The sequence below is a fragment of the Bufo bufo genome, chromosome 1 (genome assembly GCF_905171765.1).
Source record: "Bufo bufo chromosome 1, aBufBuf1.1, whole genome shotgun sequence".
Lineage (NCBI taxonomy): Eukaryota > Metazoa > Chordata > Amphibia > Anura > Bufonidae > Bufo > Bufo bufo.
Genome location: NC_053389.1, coordinates 347,061,610 through 347,074,622, shown reverse-complemented (window position 1 = coordinate 347,074,622; position 13,013 = coordinate 347,061,610). Strand labels below are relative to the sequence as shown.

At 41.7% G+C, this 13,013-nt stretch overlaps 1 protein-coding gene across 1 annotated transcript in view; it reads left to right on the top strand.

Annotated features, from left to right (window-relative positions):
• The window catches only part of LOC121009531 (A disintegrin and metalloproteinase with thrombospondin motifs 2-like), a 775,073-nt gene that overhangs the window by 168,225 nt on the left and 593,835 nt on the right, over positions 1–13,013 (top strand). The window lies entirely within an intron of this gene.

Below are 13,013 nucleotides of genomic sequence, written 5' to 3'. Positions count from 1 at the left end.
TTAGGGGTCAGTACTAGGGTTAAGGGTCAGTTTTAGGGTCAGGGGCCAGTATTAAGGTTAGGGCAGATGGAGAGAATAGGGGAGTGAAGTCGATACTCACCTGTCCCGATGTAGACCTAGCCTCGTCTGGTGGCTCTGCTCCTGTGGAATGTCACATCGATGAGCTGGGAATAGTGGGGCAGGGAACCAGTGGTTCCCTTGTCCCACTGGTGCTGCTGCATGGTCAATTGTATCTGTGTCCAGTAGACGCAGATACAATTAAGTTCATGGGCCACTCAGAAACTGGCGCCACTAAACATCTACTGGCCCAGCCCGTCCCTGGTCTTTCTGGTCTTTCCCTATCTGCTTCATCTGTTGCTTGTTTCCAACTGCTTTCAGTGCCTGTGTTTTGATGCTGGTATGTTTCTGCCTTTTACATAGCTGTCTGTCTGTATTTGTATGTTTCTGTGTGTCTGTCAATCTGTCTGAGCCTGTCTGCAAATCTTACATTGTGTCTGTATGTTTTTCATAATGTATCTCTCACTATTTTTCATATCTCTGTATGTAATGTTCTGTCTTTCTCACAAACATCACATGACAAATGATTTGCACTCCATTGTGTGTTTCAAGAAAGAGAAACAGACCTGGAAGAAGTGGGGTGCATGATTTAAAAACTTCAGAGGCTGATATTTATCAGGTTAGTTTAAGTGCACCACACACACACACACCAACACTACAGGAATTGAAAAAAAGTTAAATAACCAGAATACCCTACCCAACCTTTCCTAGGATATGGCCAAAGATTTTGCAAGTTTTAAAGGACTTAACATAAACTGGATCAGACCATCCTTCAATGAAACCATCCTCCTAACCAGTGCAAAAAAATGCCATGAAAAATAAGTCAAATAAAAGAGAGCACCCCAGCTTTGACAAGCACCTTAGAGTTCGGCACATGTCAATCAAATCCAGTGTGGCCCAAAAAAAAATCTAAAGCCCAGAAATTATCGGATAAACTCCAGCTGCAACTCTGGAAACCAGACTTGTAGCTGGAGTAGCAACTATTGCCACACTAACTACTTCTCTTCAAAGGCGATACTCCCACTTTATGGGAAAAATTGGATGATTTGGAGAATATAGACAGAAGGAACAATCATAGGTTTATAGGTGTTCCAGAATCTAGGACAGGTGAAGCTCTCACTTGTTTCCCTTGAAATCACTTCAGCTCTTTCTTTTGATTTTGTACAAAATCCACTTACTGTGTAAAGAGCCCATCGGAGTACATACAGTGGATATAAAAAGTCTACACACCCCTGTTAAAATGTCAGGTTTCTGTGATGTAAAAAAATGAGACAAAGATAAATCATTTCAGAACTTTTTCCACCTTTAATGTGACCTATAAACTGTACCACTCAATTGAAAAACAAAATCTTTTAGGTGGAGGGAAGAAAACAAAAAAAACTAAAATAATGTGGTTGCATAAGTGTGCACACCCGCTTATAACTGGGGATGTAGCTGTGTTCAGAATTAAGCAATCACATTCAAAATCATGTTAAATAGGAGTCAGCATACACCTGTCATCATTTAAAGTGCCTCTGATTTACCCCAAATAAAGTTCAGCTGCTCTAGTTGGTCTTTCCTGACATTTTCTTAGTCGCATCCCACAGCAAAAGCCATGGTCCACAGAGAGCTTCCAAAGCATCAGAGTGATCTCATTGTTAAAAGGTATCAGTCAGGAGAAGGGTACAAAAGAATTTCCAAGGCATTAGATATACTATGGAACACAGTGAAGACAGTCATCATCAAGTGGAAAAAATATGGCACAACAGTGACATTACCAAGAACTGGACATCCCTCCAAAATTGATGAAAAGACGAGAAGAAAACTGGCTGTGTGGTACATGTGACAACAATCTCCCGTATTCTTCATATGTCTGGGCTATGGGGTAGAGTGGTAAGGCGAAAACCTTTTCATAGGAAGAAAAACATCCAAGCCAGGCAAAAGTTTGTAAAAACACATCTGAAGTCTCCCAAAAGCATGTGGGAAAAGGTGTTATGGTCTGATCAAACCAAAGTTGAACTTTTTGGCCATAATTCCAAAAGATATGTTTGGCGCAAAAACAACACTGCACATCACCAAAAGAACACCATACCCACAGTGAAGCAAGGTGGTGGCAGCATCATGCTTTGGGGCTGTTTTTCTTCAGATGGAACTGGGGCCTTAGTTAAGCTAGAGGGAATTATGAACATTTCCAAAACCAGTCAATATTGTCACAAAATCTTCAGGCTTCTGCTAGAAAGCTGAACATGAAGGTGAACTTCATCTTTCAGCATGACAACGACCCAAAGCATACATCCAAATCAACAAAGGAATGGCTTCACCAGAAGAAGATTAAAGTTTTGGAATGGCCCAGCCAGAGCCCAGACCTGAATCCAATAGAAAATCTGTGGGGTGATCTGAAGAGGGCTGTGCACAGGAGATGCCCTCGCAATCTGACAGATTTGGAGTGTTTTTGCAAAGAAGAGTGGGCAAATCTTGCCAAGTCAAAATGTTCCATGCTGATAGACTCGTACCCAAAAAGACTGAGTGCTGTAATAAAATCAAAAAGTGCTTCAACAAAGTATTAGTTTAAGTGTGTGCACACTTATGCAACCATATTTTATTTTTATATTTTTTTCTTCCCTCTACCTAAAAGATTTCAGTTTGTTTTTCAATTGAGTTGTACAGTTTATAGGTCACATTAAAGGTGGAAAAAGTTATGAAATGATTTATCTTTGTCTCATTTTTTTACATAACAGAAACCTGACAACAGGGGTGTGTAGACTTTTTATATCCACTGTATATGCATGGGGCATATAACAAAGAATGCTGAGTGAGTTCTTTAGGCAGAACCAACTCCTTATTAGTGGTCACTGAATATTGATCTGTCAGCTTGTGGATGTATGTTGGTATCTACATGTTGTGTGGTTCTAGCTTCTCTACCCAGCCACCAGCACCCTTTTAAAAGATCCAGCAGAGGCGTGAACATACATTGCTCAAACAAATTAAGTGAACATGTAAGCATCATAGTAAAACGTCATGCCACTTCATGGATAACAATCTGGCCAGTTAGGAAGTATATCCGATTGTGAATTTAACGTGCTTTGGTACCCCATTTTTTTTAACAGTTAATCATAATCCACAGTTATATTAATAAAATTTTATAATTATTACTTATTGGGCCCCTGGCAACCATTTTTATGGGAGAACTGCCAAATTAATTGATTCTATCTGCCATGTTTATTGCATAGCAGCTAAGAGTATACTGTGATAACATTTTTCTTCCTTCTCCAGTGTGTTGCACAGTTGAGTAATTATTGTGTGGCTGTCTATTTAGGAGAAGTTAAATAGCCGTCCTTGAGGCCTGCTCAGTCCTTTGAATCCAGAGGGGGGAAAAAACAGCAGTCTGGTTTGAAGTTGTTTGGGAGCTGCAACTATACAAGCAGACAAAAATGTGTTTTTGTATTAAGTGTGATTTATTTACGATTAAGTGACTTTAAATTCAGAGATTTTAGGAGGGGACACTAAGTCAGTTGCTGTTTATTGCACTGTGTTATAGTATTTTTTCTTAATCTTTTCTTGTGTAATGCCCATTAGTATGTGTTCCATTATTGAGAACTTGGTCCAGTGCAAGAAATGTATGCAGTCCTGGAACAGCTGTTTGAGGGTGCATATCTGTGTTTAAAATGTGAGCAAATTGTCCATTTGGAATCGCATATCGTGTATCTAAACAAGTGAATTTCGGCTCTGAGAATCGTTGGCAATTTGGAACAGTGTGCTGCTCACTGAGCAGGCACTCTATAGGGTAGATCCGGGGGAAAGTGTTAGTATGTAAGATAAGGAAAGTTAGGTAGGTAGCTGAATAACAGTTAGAAAGCGGGGTAGAGGGAAGAGTTCACAGGAGGCTAGCCTTGATCTGACAAACCCCAACAAGTTTGCAAGGTTAGCAGATGAGGGGGATGTCAGTTCAGGGAGAGCAGTGCTCCTGCAACACACTTCAGTAATGCCTCTTGGACACAAAAGTTTTCTCTCCTGTTTACGTTCCGTATGCGGATTTATTCATTTCAATGGATCCGCAAAATAAACGGAAGGTACTCCGTATGCCTTCCTTTTCCGTATTTCCGTTCCGTTCAAAGATAGAACATGTCCTATTATTGTCCGCATAACGGACAAGGATAGTACTGTTCTATCAGGGGCCAGCTGTTCCGCAAAAAACAGAATGCACACAGACGTCTATCGTATTTTTTGCGGATCTGTTTTCTGCGGACCGCAAATACTGAAAAAGCCATACGGTCATGTGCAAGAGGCCTAAGGGTAATGTTAGCTCCAATAAGCAGGCGAGCAGGACAGGCCAGACAGATTCTGGTAGTTAGAGACTCAATTATTATGGGTACAGATAGGGCGATCTGTTGCAAAGACCAGGATCGTCGAACAAAATATTGTCTCCCTGGCGCTCGAGTTCGACATATTGCGGATCAGGTTAAAAGAGTACTGGGAGAGGCTGGTGAAGATCCAGCGGTCATAGTCCACATTGGAACCAATGACAAAGATAGACATAGGCGGAGCGTCCTTCAAAATTATTTTAGGTATTTAGTTCGCAAGCCCAGGGCAAGGACCTCAAAGGTAATATTTTCCAAACCACCAGTATTTACCACGAACCACACCAGAAAGGCAGTGGGAGATTAGGGAGACTAACAAGTAGCGTAAGAACTGGTGTAGGAAGAGGTGTTTTGGGTTCCTGAGAACTGGGTCAACATCTTTGTCGGCTACAGGCTCTATCGTAGGGATGTGCTGCACCTCAATGGGGAAGAAGCAGCTGTTTTGGGGGTTAAGATGGCTAGAAGGTTGGAGGAGTGTTTAAACTGGGGACTGGGAGGGAGGGCAATTACATCATAGGAGGAGAAGAAGTGGTGCAGATAGAGACCTGGGGTGAGGTAATGAATAGGAGGAGGGACTAGACCAGTTCGCAAGGAAAGGTATAGGGTAAAAAATATGCAAAAACCTCTTAACTGTATGTATACAAATGCCAGAATCCTGACTAATACAACTGGTGAACTGCAATTAGTAATGACTGAGGAGGACTACGACATAGAGGGAATAACTGAGACATGGCTATGACTGATAGCTATGACTGGGCAGTTAACGTACAGAGTTGCAGTCTGTTTAGGAAGGTTTGTTAAAACCGGAGAGGGGGGATTTGCCTTTATGTTAAGTCCTGTGTAAAGCCCACACTGGGAAGATATAAGTGAAGGAAATTAATATGTGGAGTCACTGTGGGTAGAAATAAATAGAGGCAAAAAAATAAATAGAGGCATAAACTACTGATAGGAGTTTACCTAATATACCAGAATCTACAGTAAATCTACTAAGGGAAATAGATGAGGCGGCAAATCATAATGAGGTTGTTATTATGCGGTCCTGGGCTCTGTTTCTGTAGGTGTATTGCTTTTGAGGATTCCGCTCCACAGCTTCCACTCAGCCCTGGACACAGCATTAGTTTGGCTGGTTTCGGGTTACACTGCTCTAAGGGCATCACTCCTTGGGCTGTGGGGGTTAGGTCAGGTGACCTCACTGACCAACCCTGGCTCTCCTGCAGGTATTTAAGTGGCTCAGCCCTCTTCCCAGATACCCCAATGTCAAGGTCCTTGAGTTTGTTAGTTCCCAATACTCTCGTGTGCTCCTGATCTATATTTCGTTCTAGGACTCTGCTTATCGTCTGATGCCTGCCTGCTTGCTTGTCTCTTCTGTTGCCGACCCGGATTGCCTGACCTGTTCCTGTGCCGCCTGCCCTGATCTTTTGCCTGTCTCACTACGCCTCTGCCTCATCCTTCGGTACTGCACTGTTGCTCCTGGTAACGACCCTGTCTGCCTGACTATGCATGTACTTCTGGTACCTACCCAGGTATCACCTGGTTCAGCTGCCGCTGACTCGGGGATTGCTCTGGTGTAGCCACTGGCAACTACCCTAGCGACTCAAGTCTATTCTCACCATCTGAGGGTCTAGTTGCTTAGACACGCCCCTCCAGAGTATAGCCAGTCAATAGCACTGTGGGTTCACAACCGCTGATCCGTGACAGTTATTATATCTCCCCTGAGTTGCCTTTTTTCTAAAGTAAATAACCCTAATTTTGATAATCTTTCAGGGTACTGTAGTCCACTCATTCCAGTTATTACTTTAGTTACCCTTCTCTGAAACCTCTCCAGCTCTGCTATGTCTGCCTTGTTCACAGGAGCCCAGAACTGTACACAGTACTCTGTGTGGTCTGACTAGTGATTTGTAAAGTGGCAGGACTATGTTCTCATCATGGGCAGCTATGCCCCTTTTGATGCAACCCATTATCCTATTGGCCTTGGCATCAGCTGCCTGACACTGGTTTCTACAGCTTAGTTTGCTGTCCACTAAAATTCCTAGGTCCTTTTCAATGTCAGTGTTACCCAGTGTTTTACCATTAAGTATGTACAGGTGACTTGCATTATTTCTTCCCATGTGCGTAACCTTACATTTGTCAGTATTAAACCTCATCTGCCACTTCCCTGCCCAAGCCTCCAATATATCCAGATCCATCTGTAGCAGTATACTGTCCTCTTTCGTGTTAATTACTTTACACAGTTTAGTCTCATGTGCAAAAAATGATATTTTACTCTGCAAGCCTTCTACAAGATCATTAATAAATATATTAAAGAGAATAGGGCCCAATACTGACCTCTGTGTTACCCCACTAGTGACAGTGACCCAATCTGTGTACCATTAATAACCATGGCTAACGGAAAAATATGTGGTAGATTCACCGCATTAATATTAAAGTGTCACTGCCTGATAAGCGGTTTAAAATAAAATAATAAATCTTTATTGGAAGTTCAAGTATAAAAGGGCAAAACGATAATTCTCTTATTACAGAGACAGGCAATAGTGGGATGTAATTGTATGGAAAGTGAGAAACAGCATATATTATCCAATTTCCAATATCACCGTCACAACACTACTGAGGGCTAGCTGTGTTTGAAAGGACCCTCATCTGTGTAGTATATATTACTCTATTGCACAGTGTATTGTGACTGGTACATTCCCACACCGAATTGGCGGTCATGGGTAGGTGTGTATAGCGGTAAACACCTGTCCCAGTATCCGCATAGAAGCTGAGACCAGTGCTGAACAAAACAACCCCTCTGTGATTACCGGGTGATTTCACTACTGGTTCAGTCTGTGTACTGTGCCTTCCCACTGAGAAAGGTAGAGCCTCCCATAAGTGGTATTGTTCAGCCACTGTCAGGGGGCCCTATACCTAGAAGCAGAAAGTGTACTCAGGCTCCAAAGTAACAAAAACAGTGGGATGCCGCACAGTACGATGCTGTCGAATGCTCTATCCTATCAGTGTACTCTATACTGCGGTATCAGTAAAGCCGCTTAGAGAAAGTTAGAAAGCCCTAATAGAGTCCGGCATTCACAGGATACCAGAGCATATTACAGCAAAGCTACCTAAGCACTAACTACTCCTCAGCCCGCTCGACGCGTTTCTGTGTCCATTGGGCCGGACACTTCGTCAGGAGCAGGGCAGAGGGCTGAGAATAAGTAAGTAGTGTCTAAATCGCCGGATACCGCTCCATATATACTGTTGCCCTAATGAAGGGGGAGGAGAAGGCGCTGTCCGCTTTGGACAAAGAGGGAGAAGTGGGCGTGGCTAAACATCGTGCCTCCGTCCGTCCCTCAGGCCAAGTGATATTGTATCATTATGTCTCTCTTCCTGCATAGGAATATTGGGGGAGCTATAGGAAAAAAAATTGGAATCAACGTATTTTTCCTTTAAAATGATACATTTACTCGGATTAAACATTTGATCTGTCATCTACGTTCTATTACAAATAAAATATTGACATTTGCCATCTCCACATCATTGCATTCATTTTTTATTCACTATTTGTTTAGTGTCCCAACTTTTTTGGAATCCGGTTTGTACTAATACGTTACTAATTTGCTTGTATTAACTTTCACTACATGGTAAATGCCATTTGCTGAAGTGAGACAACCTCTTCACGCATTTTCACGTACATGTACATGGGCTAATATTGTCTTTTGCCGCAACCCCTCAAAGATGTATGTGTTCTGATTGGGCGAGCTGCCTGCCTGATCAGCAGCATGGGCCCATTTGTTACTGACAGCTGGGTCCCTGCTGTATCCGCTGGCATTGTTGAAAAAGCCGATGCTGGTGGATTAACCCTTCACATCTGCGGTCAGCACTGACCACGGCACATGTGAGATTTACAGAGGGAGGGGGCTCCCTCTCTGACCCCATCGGCCCCTCGCTCTATGGTGACAGGGGTTCGATTGTTGCATCAGAGCCTGCCATCTACAAAAGCCTAGTAGATCCAGCCCACAGGCTTGGTATCCTAGGCAACTGTCAGCGTCTTACACTGTACTACATTGACAGTTCAATGAAGCACAATACAGCATGTATTGTACTGCATTGAAACAGGGATCAAACCCTGAAAAGTTGAAGTCCCACATTGGGACAAAATTAAAAGGTAAAAAAAAGTGTTGTACAATAACAAAATAAAAATAAAAAACTGATATATTAGGCTACTTTCACACTTGCGGCAGAGAGATCCGGCAAGCAGTTCCGTCGCCGGAACTGCTTGCCGGATCAGGCAAAATGTATGCTAACTGATGGCATTAGTAAGACTGATCAGGATCCTGATCAGTCTTAAAAATGCCTGATCAGTCGAAAAAATGCATTGAAATGACGGATCCGTCTTTCCGGTGTCATCCGGCAAAAACGGATCCGACATTTATTTTTTCACCTTTTTTTCAGTCTGCGCATGCGCATACCGGAAGGACGGATCCGGCATTCCGGTATTCTGAATGCCGGATCCGGCACTAATACATTCCTATGGGAAAAAATGCCTGATCCGGCATTCAGGCAAGTCTTCAGTTTTTTTAGCCGGAGATAAAACCGTAGCATGCTACGGTTTTCTCTTTTGCCTGATCAGTCAAAACGACTGAACTGAAGACATACTGATGCAAACTGAACGGATTACTCTCCATTCAGAATGCATGGGGACATACCTGATCAGTTCTTTTCCTGTATAGAGCCCCTGTGACGGAACTCTATGCCGGAAAAGAACAACGCAAGTGTGAAAGTAGCCTAAGGTATCGCATGTCTGTAATGACCAGCTGTATAAAAAATGTCACATAGTCTTACCCCGTCAGATAAGTTCCGTTAAAAAAATAAGAACTTAGCCATCAAAATAGCCATCACCTTGGCTCACAAAAAGCATGATAGCGAGTGATCAAAAAAGTCTTATGCACCCCAAAATGGTACCAATGAAACCATCACCACATCCCGCAACAAATGAGCTCCCACATAATAGTCACCCAAAAAATAAAAAAGATGTCTTTCAGAAAATGGCAACTCAAAAACAATTTTTTTCAAAAATGCTTTAACTGTAAAACTTAGCAAGAATAAAAATACACATATTGCGTATCAACGCATCCATAACGAATCGCTCTATAAAAATGTCACATGAAGGGGTTGAGGCCTGTCTACATGGCCAATATGAGTAGATTCATTTTTGGTTTACACATGGAATTGTGCTGCAAACAATTTTTTTTGTCTGATATCATCCGACCAATGAGTATTTTTCTTGTATATCAGGTGATCATTGGTACATTTACACAGAATGTGCTTTTGTACGAACATTCATTTCTGATAATTGGCATGTCTATATGGGTCTTAACCCCTTTAATACTGAGCCATTTTTCACCTTAAGGACTAGGCCAAATGTTTGGAGATTAAATGGAGAAAATGGAGATTAAATTTCAAAATTTCACTTTTTATTTCCTATAACACATGTGACACAATGAGGGGTTTAGTCTGGGAAGGCAGGTATTTTCCTCCAAACATGTGCGGCTGGGCTGGTTTCCAGCCAGGTGAGGTCAAATACCGGACCGGAGTTTAAGTGCCGGTCCAGGTTTTGGCAGCAGTTGGCTGTCCTTTAAATAGGCTGAGTCTCTCTGTGATGGGATCTGAGGTTTTTGCCGGACTGGAGGGCTGAGACCCATGTGCAGGGGACTACTGGAGGAAGAACTGCCAACAAGGTGACTTGTGCAATATGAACTTTTGATTGTGTGTGAATTAACACCAAAGACTGCAAAGTGACCTGTTGTTCTGTGCATATTGAACTATCTATTTGTGTGTGAATTAACACCAAAGACTGCAAAATGACGTGTTGTTTTGTGCAACTGCCGCAAGTGTGAATAAACACTGAAATTTAAGTTAAGAACTTGTATTTTGCCTCTGTACTGCGTCTGCTTACCCCATCTACCAGAACGAAACCCCACACACAGCAAGGGTTAACGGCCAAATAAAACTCTATATTACCCTGTTTCTGCAGTTTTTAGAAACACCCCATATGTGATCGTAAACTGCTGTATGGGCACACCACAGGGTTCAGAAGGATAGGGGCACCATATGGTTTTTGGAGGGAAGATTTTGATGGACTGATTTTTAGACATCATGTCTCATTTGAAGCCTCCCTGATGCCCCCTACATTTACATTAGAAACTTCCAAAAAGTGACTCAATTTTGCAAACCACAGGATAAGGTGACCGCTTTATTGGTACTATTTTGGGGTACATATGATTTTTTTTAATGCTCAATATTAAGCTTTTTGTGAGGCAAGGTAACAACAAAAATGGCTGTTCTGGTACAGTTTTTTTTTTTTGGGGGTATTTTACAGTGTTCAACTGACAGGTTAGATCATGTGATATTTTTATAGAGCCTGTTACACATGAGGCAACACCTAATATGTATTTTTTATTTTTTATTTTGGTTTTACATAATAAAAGCATTTTTGAAAAAGAAAATCATGTTTTTGTGTTTCCATTTTCTGAAGGCCATACTTTTTTTTATTTTTTGGAGGGAATGTCTAATGTAGGGGCTCGATTTTGCGGGATGAGGGGATGGTTTGATTGGTACTATTTTGGTGTACATATGACTTTTTGATCCTTTTGTAGATCAGGTCGTTACGGTCGCGACGATACCAAACTTGCGTAGTGTATTTCTTTTTTCCTTTTGAAACAATTGTAAATTTGTGGAGATGGGAAAAAGTTAGAGGACCAAGTTGGAGGGAGGGAGGGGGTGGTTAATAAGCAGCAGCACTTGTATGCAGTCTCCATTACCACAGTCTGTCCTGTCCATCCTCTCTGTACTTAATATATTCTCATGAACTTCATTTCCACAGAGATTCAGCTAAAATTCTTATCAGCTGTATCCAGGATCATAATCCCTGAATAGAGCAGAGAGGAGGATGAGGCAGCTTTTTAGCTCAGTGTTGTGAAGTATGCTGCTGTGTGATTAGGACTGGTTTTTGTGTGCACTAATAGGACAGCAGCCATTTTATTTCTCCTAATGATTGCTTCCTAGACCAAACAAGCCATTATAAATATTTATAAATTATATATTGTGTTTACAATAAAGTAATGTTTATAGGAGTTATCCAACCCCTATAATGCCCCCCAAAATGTCCAGGCCCCTCATACTTGTTATACTTAACCTGCTCCCTGGCACCTGCGTCTCTCCTGATGCCCGCACGGCAACCACTGCATCTTCCCGTCATGTGGATCAAAACATCTAGTGATTGGGGGGGGGAGGGGGGCGCGATACTAGGTAGGCTAGTCCCTTTGCGGCCTGCTATTGGCTGAACTGAAATCTATGCCAGCTGGGAGCTGGCGTACATTTCAGTTATAATTACAAATTTTACTCAAGTCTTCTAGCATAAATTATAAATGTGGCTTATGCAGCCCACTTTTTAAAAAGTCAGAAAAATATTGTGCAGCTTTTACTAATTTTAACGCATTGTGTTGTCTTAACCTGTGCAACCTTTGTAAATTTTTGAATAATGTAGTAAGTTTGTGACATTTTTTGTGGTGTATATCCACATAATGTGATAAGTAAAAAGAAATAAGGGAGTCACGCCCCCACCTATTCCTTGGTTGAACTGATTTTATGGATTTTGGCAACCATATTAACTATGTAACTATGTAAATAGATAATTTTATAGTGTAAACTGTGGATCCGTCTGATGCACTCCTGTAAAAGTAGGATTCTTTAGTCTGTGATACTGTTTGTACCTTTTTATTGAGTGGGTTTTAAAATCAGAATTAGAGCTTTTCTTACTGTGAAATACTTTTATATATCCTTAGACATTTTGGCGTTATAATTATAGATGTGCAAAGTTTTGAAAAATTCGCCAGCTTCTCCGAAGTTCCCCAAGAAATTTGATCCATTACAAATTAATTTGTCTTGAATCACTATAAATCAGGTATAGCCAGGCCACAATTAGCCCGCAGCTGCCTTTCATTTAATAATGAGGACCGCACTGTATAGTCGATCTTCATTGTTAATGGGTGTGTACCACCTTTATGAGTACGGGTTTGGCTTTTTAGGGGGGTGGTGGGGGGGGGGGCTATATGCAAATTATTGCTGTAATTGCCTGCAATCTCCTGCAGGTAATTTGACATTAAATACAGAATATTAATCAGCTCTGGCAAACCCACTTCTCCAACCCCAGGGCTCTCCTGCCCTACAGGTGGGAGTCCTTCTTCTGCAATCTGCTTTTCCTCCTTTTCCACATCATCTAATATTGATGACAATATGTCATCAGGAAAATCCAGATCCTCCTCTCTCTGCATCTTGCAGATTTTTCTAGGACATGGAGACCAAAAAGGATGATTTGGAAGAAGTAAAGCCAGCAAAAGATGAGGAGGGTCATCATTAAGACCTGGCCCCCCTAATCGGTGCAGACTGGATGGTATTGGTTTGTACACTGGCAGTGGAATAATAAAGGCTTCCATCTTATTGATATTGAATTAGATATCTTAGTTTACGGCTGATGTAGGAATAAGTATGAAAAGCTGATTGGTTACCATGAAGCACGAGGAAATTAGGAATCGTTGCAAATCAAAGTTTTCTTAAACTTAGGACCGATTTCCGCTTTGAATG